General features: G+C 38.3%; 1 protein-coding gene across 1 annotated transcript in view; it reads right to left on the bottom strand.

Annotated features, from left to right (window-relative positions):
* Positions 1–17,391, bottom strand: part of sn (fascin domain-containing protein singed) — a 65,147-nt gene extending 47,756 nt beyond the window's left edge. The window contains exon 1 of the mRNA XM_074088816.1: positions 17,113–17,391. The gene's annotated coding sequence lies outside the window, so the exon portion shown is untranslated. The remainder of the gene's footprint in view (positions 1–17,112) is intronic.
* Positions 17,392–18,541: the final 1,150 nt, after the last annotated feature.

Raw genomic sequence — 18,541 nt, 5'->3', positions numbered from 1 at the left:
ACATATACCGATATCAATGCGGTTTTTTTTTTTAAGTGAAAGAGAAGTAGTATATCCTTGAGATTGTTCTTAGATATGTTTCATTAAAATCGGGTTCCTTTTTTTTAATATTATGAACATTGAATGACTGTGTCGGGGTTTTTTCAACTTTTATTAAGTTAACTAGTTAGGTCATTTATTTTGCACTTTCTGCCCCGAAGGGTTCGATTCGTAGGGTTCGATGATTTGATTTTTAACACAATAACGGTACTTCATTGACGCTTTGAATGCAACCAGAAAAGTATGGTTTGAATTGAACTGGTAGGTACTTACATAAATACTGTCATGCAAATATTCAATATTCTAGTACATAATTTTGATTTCAAGCAACAAAAAACCCTCAGTTTAGAGTCGAGGGTTAAACGGACAAAAAGTAAATAAAATAGCAATATTATGGGAACCCTACAGGCACGCGAGTGAGCGAGTGGGCGAGCGACTCACCATAAACACTTTCCGATCCTATGTTCTGTACACGGCAAGGTCGCGGACGATAACCCCTCCATTGCATACCTTCACTAGCACCAGCGCAGCGGACCGACGAGCATTTTCTCCATTCACTGCGCAGCTGATTCGCTCGCCGCGCAATGGTTTTCCGGCTGAAGACGCAATGAACAGAGAAAATGTTCGTTGCGTTAACAGTCGCTCGTAATAGTCCAATATGCAATGAAGTGTTGCCTTTGACCCTTTAGCCATCTTTGCGCAGCGCTATTTCTGTCAATTTTCTTTTACAATCAGCAACCATCGGGAACCGTGATCCCTGTGGTTTGATCTATGGCCTCCCAAGCAGGGGATCGTGAGTTCAAACCCGGGCTCGCTTCAAGTCTATCGGAATTTATGTGCAAAATTAAGTTTGAAATTTACCATGAACTTATAATAAGGGCGAAGAAATGTAATGGTGTGTTTAAAGTTCCCAATCCGCACTGGGCACGCGTGGGAACTAGGCCCTTTTCGTTCTGCAGTGGGACGTGAAATGAGACTTTAACTGACTAGTTAATACCGATTTATTACCTGAAACCCAATAACTGCCCATTCAGTCATATTTCTACTCAATATTTATTTGATTGCCCATATAAAAGTTTCTTACGAATAATTTCTATTTAGTTTACAATGAATTTTTACATAAAAATAAAAAACACATAAAATTAACTAAAACGGGCTTCCTCTTCCAAAGGCAGCGCAGCGCGGGGCATTGTACCTAAGACGCTAGCGGCGTTGCCTCGTTGCACTGCATGGCTCAGGCTACCTACTACGAAACTCGAAACTCGAAGTTCGTGTCGTGCAGTCCCTCTCGCTCTCGTATTAAAACAGTGTAAGTGTCAAAGGGAGCGCACGACACGAACTTCGAGTTTCGAGTTTCGTAGTAGCCCAGCAGTCTTTGGGCGAAGAAAAAGCCTGCTCTTTGGTCGCCAGATTTAGTTTACTGCTCAATTTTTACTGTTAAACTTATAAAAAAATATACAACTGCCGCTTTTCAGTGCCCTTTAAAATGTCGGAACATGCTGCTCTAACGTCCTCCTTAACAAAACAGCCGCGGTCCAATACATATATATGTACATGTGTACATGTACCTTGGGACTCGGCTGCTCCCTTAAACTTAACTAACTACTATCAAGGCCAACTGTGCCCTTAGTGTAAGTTTTCGGTTACAAAATACATCTCGATCGCGTTCGCGTTAAATTCTCAATTTGTATGGAAACACGAACATCGCAAACGTTCCGCTAGAGGCGCTGTTCGTGTTTCCATATAAATTGAGATTTTAACGCGAACGCGATCGAGACGTATTTTGTGACCGAAAACTTACACTAAGGGCACTGAATCATGACACCATGGAACCTTTAAGCTACGTTTCAACCAGAGATTTACGAGGACGCGTTGCGAGGTATGTTTTTCATGAACCAATAGAAATGCTTCTTTTATTAGCCTCGCTCCTCTCAGCTATTTCCACCAGAGAAGTGCTGCACAAATAAAGCCATAGTAACGAATTTCTTAGAATTTTTGCACATTTTGTGAATGTTCTGCAATTGATTGCTACTCTCAGCTGATATGTGTGAAGTGATACGGTGGTGGTACGCGATTAATTGAAACGAAATAGAGATTTGTCTGTTTTGTCAAGCTTATTTGCTACACTTGTTGAGAAATGATAGTCTGGTTAAAAGCGCGCATCAAAAACAAGTTTTAACGTAACATCTCGCCTAACTATAATTATAGTCAACTGGTACTAGTAGCCAACCGATAATAATTCTGTTCGATAAATTAATAACAACCATTACAAAAATTAAACGGCGTATACGATCCAATTATGCGGTGTGGTTAATTTATAATTTAAATGTTTGTAGTAGGTTTTGTTTTACTCAGTCGTGGTAGATAGGACGTAAGTCTTTATGGTTTAGAATGTGTTATTATAGTTTTCGCTTAAAGGTCTCTTTCCGCAACACAGTACCAATACTATGACCGTTAATATGAACTTGTCAGGCAAAAATATATTCTTTGTATTGAAAAGTATCTATGAGCCTATCTATCTAGTAGTATTAGTAGTTAGTAGTGTCTAAGTGTCTTTTGCGGGGACACACAAAATCGTATATCTATTATTATTTTTTGTGTTTACTTTTGTTTTTGTTGTTTCTTATTTTTAAATTTTGTTGAATCTGTGTGTCTTTGTGAATGTGAATTAATGTCTTCTTTCTTGCTTTCTTTAGTATGTATACCCACTAGCAGTTTCTTAACCTACCGTCGCCGTCGCGTCCCATATATGCGCGTTACTTTCCGCGCCTGACACGTTCTTATTACGGTCATGCTATGATACGGAGTAGTGGGTAGACCCTTTAGTGTTATTGTATAATATAGTTTTTAAGTTTTTATTTGTAATTATATTTTATGAAAAATGACTTTCTGCCAAGTTTCTTGCGGCGCATTCTTCTTGGCAATGATGGTCTTTCCGAAAGCGCTGCTAGTTTAAAAAAATGACGTGTAAAAGTGCCCATTGCGGCCTATTTACTGAATAAATCATTTGAATTTGAATTTGAATTGGAAGGTTTCCCTTCATAAGCTGTTTCATGGACCGTAGCTCTACCAGGTGTTTTCTACGTGTCTTTCGAATTCTTTATCTCGTTGGTTGCTATACATAACGTGTGGCCCTTTTTAACCCCCGACGCAAGAAGAGGGGTGTTATAAGTTTGACCACTATATCTGTCTGTGTGCCCGTCTGTGGTACCGTAGCTCTTAAACGGGTGGACCAATTTGAATGCGGTTTTTTTTAATCAGGGTTTCAAGCGATGGTTCTAAGACATGTTTCACCAAAATCGGTTCAGCCGTTTTTGAGATTGAACTTTGAAGTGACAAAGTCGGGGTTTTCCAACTTCTTGTTGGTTAGGTTAATCATTGTGTCCTTGTCGTTTCGTTTTAGTTTTATTGTTTTTTATTACTGTAAGGTAATGGAACCAAAATCTCTCTTTCTTTCTGTCATTTAGGCAAATATTGGGGCCATTTGGGCAAATACACAGTTTTTTTTATTTTTTTTATTCGACTGGATGGCAAACAAGCAAGGGTCTCCAGATGGTAAGAGATCACCACCGCCCATAAACATCTACAACACCAGGGTTTTGCAGATGCGTTGCCAACCTAGAGGGCTGAGATGGGATACCTCAAGTGCTAGTAATTTTCACCGGCTGTCTTACTCTCAGCCGCCAAACACAACACAGTGCAAGCACTGCTGCTTCACGGCAGGATTAGCGAGCAAGATGGTGGTAGCAATCCGGGCGGACTTGCACAAGGTCTACCACCTGCAAACCTGCTGCAGTGCTCGAAAGTCGCGCCTGGATATATTTTTTTATTCGACTGGATGGCAAACGAGCAAGTGGGTCTCCTGATGGTAAGAGATCACCACCGCCCATAGACAACTGCAACACCAGGGTATTGCAGATGCGTTGCCAACCTAGAGGCCTAAGATGGAATACCTCAAGTGCCAGTTATTTCACCGGCTGTCTTGACTCTCCACGCCGAAACAACAGTGCAAGCACTGCTGCTTCACGGCAGGATTAGCGAGCAAGATGGTGGTAGCAATCAAGACGGACCTTGCACAAGGTCCTACCACCTGCAAAAAAATATATATAATATTAGTAATTATATCCTGTATTTAAGCATTGTTAAAGTATAAACCGGTTGGGCGCAAAGTTTACCAACAAACCGTCAGATGGTCGGTCTCATTACATGAAACTGGTTTTGAGTCACCAACGAAGATCGAGTAAATTGACAAGGCTATAAATAGACGAATCGAAAAAAAGCAGTCACCTAAGAGTCAGTCGCGCCCTCAGAGGGTTCCTTGCAAATCAAAAACGAGCAAAAATTAGTTTTTCAAAGGTCGTCAAATGTCATAAAATGATGTTGTCCAATGTGAATTAAGTTCTATAATATCAAAATAAAAATATGAATTACACATATTCAAAATACAATATACAGAAAAATAAAAATTCCCCGAGCTATATAAACTTGCATATATAAAGAAAACGAAAATAGAATCGTAATTTTTTAAGTCTGTTATAAATAGCTAATCATCGCAGCAAAAACTTACCTATTGAATATGTTTAGGTTAGAAGCGTACAGTTACACGGATACGGAGGTTATGAGAATGAGAAGCGGGACTCGCGGCGCGGGCGCAGGAGATAGACGCTTGAAATCATATGTATAATTTCAGTTATATTATGCTGAATTGCAATCTCAGCTCGTTTTGCACCTGCTTGATTACCTACCAGCAAATTTCAAGTCGATGCCATTAACCGTTGAGAAATTCCGTCCTACGGAACGGAGACGATCCTGGCCGGACTACCAAAAGTTGGGTTACCAAAAGTTAAAAAAAGTTGGAATGAATGAAATGAGGGTATTTCTTCGTCATAAATATAGATTATGTTCCGGCTTCGCGTGTATTCAGAGGATAATGACGGGCGCGAAATTGGCCCGTTAGAGGTGAACGACCGCGATCTGTTTATCTCACCTTGCCGCTAAATCGACAGAAACGTTCCGTGGCTGTAGAGCTGTAAGCTGTAGAGACGTAACTCGTGAACTGGCGCTTGCGGCTTCTTAAATGGGATTAGCCTTATTAGCTTTAAAAATGGATTTACAGTGTTTTTTTTGTTAGTTTTTGGCCAAATAAAAAAAAACAATTTTTAATTTCGAAATACACATTTCAGAATCGTATTATATTTTATGAAAATATAAAACCTGTCTGTCCGTTTCTTTTTATCTGTCAATTGCATGTGTTGGCTTAACAAACAGATTACCATCAGTTAAGTACGATGGAAACTCAAGCGCACAACGAGCTGATCCTCAAAAACTTCACGCTTTTACTTAATCAGAGCATCTGCATTAATTTAGGCAAAACATCACCTACCCGCATCTTATTAGTTTAGGCGGTTGGCGGTGCGTGACAGACGAGCCGGCTGGCTGCGCACGACCGCTGCGCGTGAGTCGGGGTCCGAAAAAAAATTGGACAGATAAATGAGTTTATTGGTCTTAGAAGTGGCACTGCAAGAACTATGGTTATATACTTATAACTAGCTTATTTCCGCGTCTGCGCTCTCAGTGCATGATTCACTATCGCAGGAATTTAATAAAACAATTTAATTCCGATAAAATATTTTAGCTTTTTAGGTCCATGGGTTTAGACGACCAGATGGCCTAGTGGTTAGAGAACCTGACTACGAAGCTTGAGGTCCCGGGTTCGATTCCCGTGTCGGGGCAGATATTTGTATGAAAAATACGAATGTTTGTTCTCGGGTCTTGGGTGTTTACTATGTATTTAAGTATGTATCTATATCTATATAATTATATTTATCCGTTGCTTAGTGCCCATAACACAAGCTTTGCTAAGCTTACTTTGGGACTAGGTCAATTGGTGTGAATTGTTCCGTGATATTTATTCCGTGATATTTATGGGTTTCAGCTTGGCAACGGCAGGCACGATCAGAGGCCGTCTTGTCTAGCGCACTGACGTTCACCATCTCTTTCCACCCTCGTGTTATACCGTGTGAAAGAAAGAAGTGGGGAAAACGATTGCAATGCAGTTTTTAATTAAATTTACCAAAAATTAATGAAGGTTAGATACGTATTATATTATTGGACACTTTGGTACCACACCGAGCTATCTTTTTTTTTTCCTACTTGAATAGAAAATGTAAGGTAGGTAAAATACATTTGAGATTCGAAAAATTCAAATTTTTCTGTAAGTCGATCTTTGGTAGCTTATTGAAAAAGTTTTTCTGTTAATTCTGATCTAAGGACTAGCGCATACATACGAGTACAGTCGAACCATTTGATTCCTGACCCACCATAGAACGTTCTCACAGTATCATAATAAGTTCCCTTGTCAAGCAACACACACGTTGTGACGACTTTTTCTACGAAACGGTGGGTCACAATCGATCGAACTTTAGTATCGACTAAACCCTGACAGCGCTTTTAGAAAGACCATAATTTTCAAAATATAACGCCGCAAGAAGCCTAACTACTAATAAATATATAATTAAAATTGATTATGTATGCTCTTGCCGTATATAATTTCCCACTCCTATTATTTTTAATCTACGTGAACGTGTAAACATGTGTTATTACTGCTTCAGTCTATTCATTAAGAAATCCAAGCAACTCTAATTGGTAAAACAAATCTAACCAAACATGGCCATTAACAATTAAACCGAACTACCGGCCAACTGTTGGTTGTCGTCACATTTAATCTGTCCCGAACGACAGAGATGTGAGAAAGGATTGGATGTTCCAAATATCGTGCATGACTTCTTTCTTATGTTATGCATATCTCAATTATGCGGATTCATTATTATGCTAAATAAGTTTTATACTTCTTTATAATACGGTATTTGACTATTTTGTATATGTTTTATAAATTAAAACTACACAATGCCTGTTATCGAATAGAAAAACAATTTTTAAGCTACCTTTACAAATAACAAAGTTATAAAGGTTTGAAATTCAAGATTAGACAGAGAAAGACATACTGGCATGTGACGTCACACGCCAGTACCGCCATACTTGCTGCATAGAGAAAAGCGTTTGAGAATGAGACAGGTATATAGATTTTTCAAAAAATCACTATAAATCCAATTTTCAACCGATTTAAATTTTCTCTTCGCTAAACACTATCTGTTTATCTATATTTTCATAATTATATTAAGATATGGCAAAATCAGGAGTTGTCAAATACCGTATTACGCTATGCTTTATGTTATGCCAAATCTGTTACCTATGCGAATTCATATTAGGACAATTAATGTTATGCGAACTAAGGGGCACCCCCAATAGCAACACTGAAACGTCAAACGGACCTTTCGATACTAACGCCATCTGGCAACATTTCGCCAATCAAGAAACCCTCATAAGAACTCTACGCAAAAGTTGCAGTAGGGCTAGCGCTACAACGAAATTCGAAAATTGAAGTTCGTGTCGTTCGGTCCCTCTGACACTTATACTATTTACTACGAGAGCGATAAGGATGGTACGATACGAACTTCGATTTTCGAACTTCGTAGTAGGCCCTCAGACAAAGGACAATTAATTACAATTTACTAAAGGGAAGTGTCCATGGGCAAACGCGTTTCCCCTAGTCTATGGTTGACGCATTCCGGGAGCTATTTCAGGCGACAAGAGGCGTGTGGCTTAAATGCTTTGTTAGTAATGTTGGTATAGGTCGGGTGATAGATAAGGATGGTTTATTTTTAGGCCTGTTCCGACTTGGTCGTAACTTTAATGAATGTTATGTAACGACTGATAGCGTCGAATCGTGATGAGACTCAAAATGTGTTTAAGTTTTATTCGTCTATTGTTGTAGTTTATTTGTTTGTACATTCAGTAATATACTAGGCTAGGCTACTGTCTTTTGGGAGAAATGGCAGATTTCCCTAAAGTAAACAACAAAGAAATTCGCCGCAGACAAACGTGCGGGTACTTAGCTAAGTTTCAAACGTTTCTCTAAAGCTACAGTTACACATGCTCGTTACTAGCATGCTAATAAGCATCCTTACCTTATGAGCATGCCCGTAATGAGTATGCTCATGGACTGTTTACATTTGCTAGCAATAATAAGCATGCTAGTTTTAAGCATGCTCAAAACGAACACTCCGATACACGTGCCTTTTGATAGCATGCTCTCTGTCAGTTCAGTCAGTGTTGCCACGGCAATTACCGTGTTCTACAACCCTGTGGCCGTTACGGCTTCTCGCAAATTCAACGGTAATAAATAAATTTATTTATTCACTTTTACAAATTCACATTTAGTAACTTTATTTTTGCTTGCAACTCTCGTGGCACTATTCACACTTGCTTATTACCTTTGCCCCTTCCACCCCCGCATCAACTAGCATGCTTGATAGCAGCATGTCCTGTTCACACATGCTAGTAGGTAGCATTTGCTCGATAGTAGGTAACATGTTCACGTGCTACTAACGAGCATGTGTAACAGTAGCTTTATATTTATAATGCTACAACATATCTACGTTATTTTTTTCTCGTTTATTCAACTACATATATAGAATTAGGCCATCAAGGTGATTTCAGGTTGTTCCAGGATATAAAGAAACCCATCTTCAAGCTTCTGGTTTATTTGAAATAAATCAAGTTTATGTATATTATACATGTTGCTCCAGGATTACTATTGTATGAGCAAAAAACATTTCCCAAAGTATCACATCCCAAAATATTTTACTCAAATTATCATTTGGCAAAAAATAATTTGCTAAAACAACTTAACGCAATTTTACAGTTAGATTTTTTTTTTGGCAAATTATTGTTTCACAAATAATTATTTAGTCATATTTCATATTACCAAGTATTATTTAGTCAAATGTATCTCGTTTGGCAAAAAGCACTGTTCCCAAAATATTGCATGGCATAATAATAACCTACTCTTCTGGTAGCAGTTCGTTTCTGTTGGGGACGCAGTTCTAACCTAACCTAACCTACTTTTCTGGTAGCAGTTGGTTTCTGTGGTTGGTTCGTGTGCGAAGTGTCATTTTGAACAAACATATTTTTGGAATATAATATTAGCAAAAAGAAAACGTTTGTTTAATAAACGTTTGTAATAATAAAACTTGACAAAGTAAAATTATGCCAAATGATAATTTGATCAAATGAATAAATTGCGAAATGTTAATATGCTAAAGATTCGTTTGGGAAATGAAACTACTGCGATAAGTTTTTTGGGAAGTGAAATTTGGCGAAAAATATTTTGCCGAAACGGCAGTACACCGTTGCTCCATTGCGAATGCGAAGTAAACAAACAGACACACTTACATATTATATTTTAAGTAGACTGTACACTTACGTATTAATAGTCAAGGTATGCGTGACCCGTTTCGAACCAGTCCGTGGCTCCTTTTCAAGGTGAGCTCGTACGAAAACTTTTGATTCAAAGAATTATCACCAAGATACAGTTTCATGCATGTATATTGTTAAAAGAAATATACCTATTTGAGAATAGGTTAATGGACTGGTCTAAGATGATTTATAACTTGTTAAAACGGGTAACACAGCAATTCATTTTATATTAAGGTAGCAATAACTAATTAACAAGCATCTTCCAACATTTTCAACTACTCGATAAAAGCTATTAACTGTTAGAAAAAAATTGAAGCGCAATCTAAAATTGAATATTAATCACTCACCGATTCCAACAAGCCATAACTTATACAAGAATGCAGTAAGTCAATGTAATGGCTTCGAAATAAAAAAAAAAACTCTCAACGCAGCTGTAGCTGAACCAATGAATAAAATTAAAAATAAAAGAGTCAACGCACTCGACATGAGCCCTGCAGTCAGCCATGTTTTCGAATGGCGTCTGTGACCTTGACACTGTCGCGCCATGTTGCGTTCCATATTTAAAAAACGAATTTCGAATGAGCACGCTTGTTATTTTTTTTATAATTAAAATAAAAGTAAAAGGTATTGAGATCTTCCAACATGAAATATAAAAAGCTATAACAACTACGTTATTTAGTATGCTAACAGCTAAAACAGCTTTGAATGCTATGGTGTTTTGTTAAGTAAATAAAGTTACTTTAGTAATTAGTACTTAACACTATGTAATGACGAGAACTGAATAATATGAGGGCACTAGTGAAGATAATAGTATCATCGAGATCGAGATAATGTAAAAGGCTAATGCTACAAATCAAAGTCGTGTACCTCTCAAAACAACAAAGACTCGCGCAAACCATGTAGATATTAAGATAGCGACACGACAAAGCTAAGAGCATGCTTGTATTACAGCTATCACTATGCAATAATACTGGCACATAAATAAATTAACCCTGACACATAACAAAACAACTTTCTTGAAGATTGATAATTTGAATCATAGGAAAAAATGCTACACAAACTTGTTGCATGTGATAGAATAGTAAGCTGGTACTGTTTTTTCCTAAAGGGCCCTAAAATACCGACATTTCATACCATATTTAATTTAGGAATTCAGTATATAGGTGCTTGGCCTTCAATCAAAAACTAGTGTTTGTATATGTACCTACCTACACTAGGTAGGTATACGAGTAGTATGTATAATCATTCCAAACAAACCCAGAGTCAACAAGATGGCATCCCAAAAAGGCAACCCCTACAATAATTCCGCGTCTGACTGCACTTACGTTCTAAAATTAAACGGTTAGCGCCAATCAGTATTGCCAACACCAGTCGCTGCAATTTTTGTTTCCTTTTCTGTAGGCAAACGTACAAGGCATTCGATCGTATCAGCCAGTTTAGTTTTACATTTACGTTTGTTACATCAACATTTCATCAAAAATGTCTAAGGAAACGGTGTACTCATGGGATCAGTGCAAGCTACCAACCTGAGGAATTTAATTTTAAAGCTAATTCATGAGAGGAAAGTAAAATACTTATTTGATTAACATTATCAGTTATTTTATTTCTTTTGGGCAAGGAAGGTATAAACATAAACTGAGATAAATTCATTTCTTTATTAAGAGGCTTTAAGATTTTGAAGATGTGTGCATTCCACCATTCGTGGGAACGGAACCAATATGGTGGCCGTGAGTGTTCTCTACAGCATAACAATATTTGCGGAAAAAAGCCATTGTTGTTAGTAAATAGGTAAATGTATGGTACATTAAATATAGTGGGTTTGACAACAATGGGCGGATGTCTCTGGACGCCTGCGCTTTGTCTCCATTCGACACGACTCATGTGTTTATTTATTTAGGCGTACACTTATCGCTTTTTAATAAGCTGGGATCGTCTAAGGCCCGTATAAATGCTGGCAACACTGTAAAAATCGTAATAAAAAATGGTCCTTCGTTCCGTCTATTAAGTTTGCATTTAAGTGGAAAAGTTTAATGTTTTTCTGGTCATTAGCTGGTGATAAGCATACAATAACAGCAATAACGCCGAAAAGTACTAAACATAGAAAGGCTCTTGAAAATGCTAATAAGCGAGGTAATAGATGAGTTCAAACCAACTCGGCCGATAAGATAAATCGGACGAGATAATAACCCGATATGTCAATCATACCCTCTGACCAACTCGAGTCGTTTAACAATCGACAATGTTAAGTAAATATTTTAGTATCGACTTTGCCATTTTATAAACAAGCAAGATTGTTATAGTCCAAAAAAATATTTTTTTTTTCATTTAAGTTAATTGCAGAGTGGCTGGGCACTAAAAACGCGACCATAATTTATATTTTTATTATAAATAATAATTGTTCCAAAATTAGATGCGGAGCATCGCCGTCGGCGATCCGTTCAGAAGCGTTCCGCTGCTCGCCGCGGCATAATTAGCTCACTTAATTACTGAAATGCTACATTTTGTAGCGCGACTAAATCACATTTTTATACAGATAACAGTAATGAGCTCCTCTGTAGTCTTGGAAAGTCGTGGCGTGCAGATTTGGGAAAGTAAGTTGATGTTCCGAACGCATTCTTTTATTAGTTCCGTTTTTGAATGCCTTTCACCTCGCGGTATTAATTTTGTGGCGTCTCCAGCTCATTATTTTTAATGCGCTCAGACTTCGGATCAAAACAACTTGAGTAAGAAATGTATCATCATTTTAAATTACCAAAATTTATGTTCTCTGTTCAGCTCACACAACCGTTCGGAATATTCCATCCTTAAATAATTTGTCATCAGAAACCAGAAACGATTGTTTCGTATCGTCAACTTTTACTCAATAACACCCCACAACATCCAAGATAAGACTTCAAATTGTTGTTAGTAAGTCGCTTTAAATATTTGTACAGTAGCTTCCTCAATTAGGTGGTAATGATCGTCGCTATCTTAGTCAAACAATCATTAAATCCTTCTTATCAGAGAATTGACCACCCATGCTGGCACAACAGCCACCGGGTCTATACCACGCGCCATATAAATCTGCCTAAAAATTCATTACTTAATACTCAGTTTTGACGCATTTTTGAGATACATTTTTTATGCGACGTCTTTACGTTACTCCTGGATTGTGTTCGAATCACTTATAGTGCCTATTCAATTTTTGGAATTATACCTTTATAGTTTTTGGGTACTAGCCGTGGCAATGAACTTTTAGGCAAAGTTAGGCGGCGGAAGGTATAACTGTAGACCTAATCATGAAAGTTCTTGATAAATATGAAAATGTTAAGTGATTCCATAGCACTTAAACATTTTGTTTTAAGTGTAAGACTAACTTGCATTTATGCTTGCATTACATACATAATAATAATACAGATCTGTGTCGTGTTATGCAGTAAGAAAATGTCAGTTGATATTTATTTTGTACCTGTGAAAATTTAAAGTCCAACATAAGGTTGAGTTTGTTACCAAAAAAATTGAAGTCTTTTGGCATCACCAGATGAAATGTTTCATGATTCTGATGTTGGGGTAAGTGAAATTACACGTCACTTCCAATAGAGTATCCTCTAGTGACCTAGTTTAGCTCACAGTAGATATGTTACATGAGCTAGTAGATCAGCAAAATTGTCGTCGGATATAAGATACAGACGCGCTCTGCTGCGCGCGCGCGGCCGCGTCGTCTCGTCAATCCGATCCAGTTAGATCTTCGCCCAATAACGCGCACGAAGCAGCCTTTCTAGCAACGCTGTTTCATCTCCGTGCTAGAAATTCAACCGTTATATTAGTATTGCTTGATTTGGTTATTCCTTTCAATATTGAGTTTCTCATAACTGTTATACATGTAGGTTATGTAGGTATTAGTCGATGATGATAATCGGACGGTAGTTTAAGGTTACCAAATTTTTGTTATCAGGTCTGCCAATTTCGTATTTCAAAGCTGGTACTTGTTAAAAAAGGAACATTATTAAAGCCTAAAAATATAATAGGGCACCAGATTGGTGTCGGTTCGGTAGGATTACATATTTTCAAGAAGATGCGTTGTATCCTGCCTCCCTCCAGAATCTAGAGGGAGCCTTTATAGGTTTTATAATAAGACCTATTTTTTTCCCAATTTTGTACTTCAATAATCTATCACGTTTTTTCATTCATTGCACCACAATGTCCACAATCCCGGCGCCCATGAGATTCAGCAAGACAGTTGGTTGCTAAACTTGCTAGATGGAAAAATTGAAGGAAGCCGAGACAAGTCTATTTGGCCAGGTAATTTAAGAAGTTAAAAGCTTGCCAAAGACCGAACAGTCATGGCTACTACACCCACGTAGGTTTGAAGAAGCTAAAAAAAAAAAACTATGCAATCGCAAGGACTACCAAAAAGGATTAATTTCATTACATTGTGACACTTAAATCAACAGAAGGAAAGTAAATGGACACGAATTGAAGATGATCTCGATTTATGCGTGCCATAAATAACGTGAAAAACGAAAGTATGGTAATGTACCACGTACCGGGGCGACGATGTGGTTCCGATTAATTATTCATCATATCATTAATCTCGGCTGTTATGCATTGGTCTAATCTAAACTTTCACGGGGTCCGTCTGACGCGGCTTTTGCCAAGCTGTTTTAGAATCTTAACTTTACCTCATCTTCTATTTCGGTTTTGCTTATTGGCTTGGCATCGAGAAGACTCCTAATTATTAGATTTCTTGCTAGGAAATCACTCTGGCAACAATATCTGGTTGGACCCTGGTGTTCAGAGATCTGAAGACTAAGGACTTTAGTACCTATGCCTACTGAATGTTAGACTAATTAAATGATATTATAACGGATAACTCACGTCTTAAACCGAGTTTAGCTCGACATGTTTCAGGCTATTTCGTAGCCCATCCTCTCAGGAGCACGCGACTCGGCGGCTGCCGCAACACGCACACACCCGCGAGCCGCCGAGTCGCGTGCTCCTGAGAGGAAGGGCTACGAAATAGCCCGAAACATGTCGAGCTAAACTCGGTTTAAGACGTGAGTTATCCGTTATAATATCATTTAATCTGAGTGAGTCTCACGGTAGTTTCATGTTCAAAATGTTAGACTTGTTGCAAGAAAATCGTTCTGAAGTCTTAACTGACAGTAATCCTACTATCCTACTAATATTATAAATGTGAAAGTTTGTGAGTGAGTGAGTGAGTGAGTATGTTTGTTACTTATTCACGCTGAAACGGCTAAACGGATTTTGATGAAATTTGGCGAAGAGTTAGTTTATAACCTGGATTAAAACATAGGCTACTATTTATCCCGATATTCCCACGGGATAGGGATAAAATCTCGAAATAACAACCTCTGGGCTTAGAGTCATGAAATTTGGTATGCAGGTAGTTGGACGTTTGGAATAACAGATAGGTGACTTTTTGACCCGATATTCCCACGGGATAACTAGGGATAAAATCTTGAAATAACAACCGCAGGGCTAAGAGCCATGAAATTTAGTATGTAGGTAGCTGGACCTCTGGAATAGCACATAGGCTACTTTTTATCCCAATATTCCCCAGGGATATGGATAAAATATTGAAATAATAACCGCTGGGCTTAGAGTCATAAAATTTGGTATGTAGGTAACTGGACGTCTGCAATAACACGTAAGGGACTTTTTGACTCGATATTCCCACGGGATACCTAGGGATAAAATCTCGAAATAACAACCACTGGGTTTAGAGCCATGAATTTTGGTATATAGGTAGCTGGACCTCTGGAATAACACATAATCTATTTTTTACCCCGATATTCCTACGGGATAGGGATAATATCTTGAAATATTAACCGCTGAGCTTAGTCATGATATTTGGTATGTAGGAAGCTGGATGTCTAGAAAAACACATAGACGACTTTTTGACCCGATATTACCACGGGATACCTAGGAATAAAATGTCGAAATAACAACCGCTAGGCTTAGAGGCATGAAATTTGGATGTAGGTAGCCGTATGTCTAGAATAACACATAAGTACGCTACTTTTTATCCCGATATTCCCACAGTATAGTTTTGTAACTAAGGGACCCCATACATCCCTGTATTATTATTATTTTATTTTGAAAAATGACTTTCTGCCAAGTTTCTTGCGGCGCATTCTTCTTGGCAATGATGGTCTTTCCGAAAGCGCTGGTAGTATAAAAAATGACGTGTAAAAGTGCCCATTGCGGCCTATTTACTAAATAAATGATTTGAATTTGAATTTTGCATTTGAATTTGGATAGGGAAAATTTTTGAAACTTCAGCACTGGGTTTAGAGTCTTGAATTTTGTACAGTTATTCACAACACAACCTCAATGAACACCACGATATAAATATTGGAAATTTCCAGGGGAATTTTGTAAAATCCTGAAAATTTCAATTGCAACTACCACACCGAATAGTTTACGCGTGCGAAGCCGCGGGTAAAAGCTAGTATTTTAATAAGAACGAACGGCAAGGTGTGATATAACAGCATACCTAAGCCGAAAGGGTTTTGCATTGCACAGCAATGCTTATACAGACCTAAATACTGCACATCTTTGAACGGTGGAAACCTCACATAGGTGTGATAGGAATGACTGATCATTGTACTCCCGTTTTCAGAGGTTGCTTCCTTTATAATTTTTTTTTTTTTAGTAACATCTGCAATCGGTACATTAAACCATAAGCAAATCTGTTACGTGTAGTATAGCGTTTGGAATGAGAAGTCCATTGACTGCTCTCTTCCTCATTAACTAAGTTTCACAGTTGACGGGGTTCTTTATAATGAACCTTGATTTAGCCCACAACTTCGCCTGCAAAGAATTCGTTTATCGCTATCCCGTGAGTCTATCCCAGTGTCTCAACTCTCAAACGATCTCCATCCCTTTCATCCAAATTGATTCATTACCAAACCAAGAAAGGATGGATAGTATGAATAAAGTCCTACTAATATTACAAATGCGGAAGTTTGTGTGTGTGTGTGTGTGTGTGTGTGTGTGTGTGTGTGTGTGTGTGTGGTGTGTGTGTGTTTGTTACTCCTTCACGCTAAAACGGCTGGACGGATTTGGATGAAATTTGGTATGTATATAGCTGGACATCTGGAATAACATATAGGCTATTTTTTCCGATATTCCCACGGGATAGGGATAAAATCTTGAAATTTCAACAACTGGGTATAATCACGATATAAATTTTGGAATTTCCCAGGGGAGTTTTGTAAAATCCCGGAATTTCAATTGTAACTACCAGATCGAATAGTTTATAAGCGTGCAAAGCCGAGGGTAGACTAGTAGAAAAAAAAACATGAAGGCAACTTATAAGTGCCTTGACATTGTGGGTAAGCAGATTCACCATAATTTGACCAGCAGAAAGTAGGTATAGTAGGTACCTAAAGTAAAGAACTGAGTCTACATCGCTCCGTTTGCTTTCCAAGCATAAAGAATAGACCGGGACCGAGGCTACATCGGAAAGAGCAGCTTAAGTACCCAGTGATATAAATAATTCATATTATCATAACAAACGGGCGCTAGGTTCTGCGTCTAGTTCAAGATCACCGACCGAACGGAAAGAAACAACAAATGTGTGGTGTCTAACGAGTGAGCGAGGGTGGAGACCCCGCATAATAAATAGGTATACACCCGGACAATCGATTCGCGAGTCCCGGCAACCGCGCGGCGTCCCGGGCCCGCGCCCCGCTCGCCGGTCGTCCACCCGCACATTTCTATTCTATTCGTAACGGAATAAAAACTTACCTTTTTACACTTCAGCAAGCTCACACCACCAAAGAAATACAGTCACGTAGATCGCGACTCGCGAGATCAAACCACTCAAATTGCACTGCGAAAAAATCTAACCGTAATACGATTACACAAACTTCAATTAACTTGACACTTTTTTTTAGTTATAATAGTTATTTCAGTTCCAAATCGTCTAAAACCGGTGAATGAGACCGATGAGGTTTTTAGCTTCAATCAACTAACTGCATGTTAGTTCCACGGCTGTTCGCGGCGGACTGAATGAAATGAAGATGGCGTCGCGCTTGCGCTGGGGACGACACGAGTGAATGCAGCCGTAAGTTCCCCGTTACGAGCTCCGCCAATCAGAGCCCGCCGAGCTAGGAGACAGCCAATGAACGATCAAGGCTCTACTCTCGTTTATTTGCCCGTGAAAGTTTAAAAACATAAATAACAAGTTCATCTTTCTTCTTCACTTGTTTTGTTCATTTATGAAATTATTCCAAAAATGAGAACTTTTCAAGTTTTCAGACTGCAGAGCGTGAACAGTAAGAACACTTGAATTGAAAGTCCATCTTTTTAGGGTTCCGTACCCAAAGGGTAAAAACGGAAACCCTATTACTAAGACTTCGCTCTGTCCGTCCGTCTGTCACCTCACCAGGCTGTAGCCGTGAATGTAAATAGACAGTTGAAATTTTCACTGATTATGTATAACTGTGGCCTACATACATACAACAAAGTCAAACGTGTTTTTTTTCTCGATATTAATAACGGCTACAAGTAGACGCATGAAATATTCATAGAATATTTAGTATGTATGTATGTATGTAAACTCTTTATTGCACATAAAAATAAAAATACAAATACACAGAGAGGAGAACAAAGGCGAGCTTATCCCTAAAAAGGGACCTCTTCCAGCTAACCTAGTCGTCATCTAGTCGTTTATATTTACTCTAAAAATAAATAATCAAATTAAAATAAAATAAATATTTAAAGTGGGGCTCCCATACAACGAACGTGTTTTTTGTTTGCTAATGTCTAATAGTTGTACCTATAGATAATGGTACGGAACCGTACGTGCGCGAGTGCGACTCGCAATTGGCTTTATATACTCGTATAAATATTACAGTAGGTAGATTAGGCAAGTAACACTTTAATTTAAAAATAATATAACCTAACCAACAGAAAGTTGGAAACCCCTGACTTTGTCACTTCAAAGTTCAATATCTCAAAAACGGCTAAACCGATTTTGATGAAACATGTCTAAGAACCATCGCTAGAAACCCTGCTTTCAAATAATAAAAAAACCGCATTCAAATCGGTTCATCCGTTGAAGAGCCACGGTGCCACAGACAGACAAACAGACACACATAGCGATCAAACTTATAACACCCCTCTTTTTGCGTGGGGGTTAATAAAGTAACTAAAAAGTTGTTAGAGATGCCAC

This window comes from Choristoneura fumiferana, chromosome 6 (genome assembly GCF_025370935.1).
Source record: "Choristoneura fumiferana chromosome 6, NRCan_CFum_1, whole genome shotgun sequence".
Taxonomy (NCBI): Eukaryota; Metazoa; Arthropoda; class Insecta; order Lepidoptera; family Tortricidae; genus Choristoneura; species Choristoneura fumiferana.
Note: the sequence above shows the minus strand (reverse complement) of the source record. Positions and strands in the feature narration are given on the sequence as shown.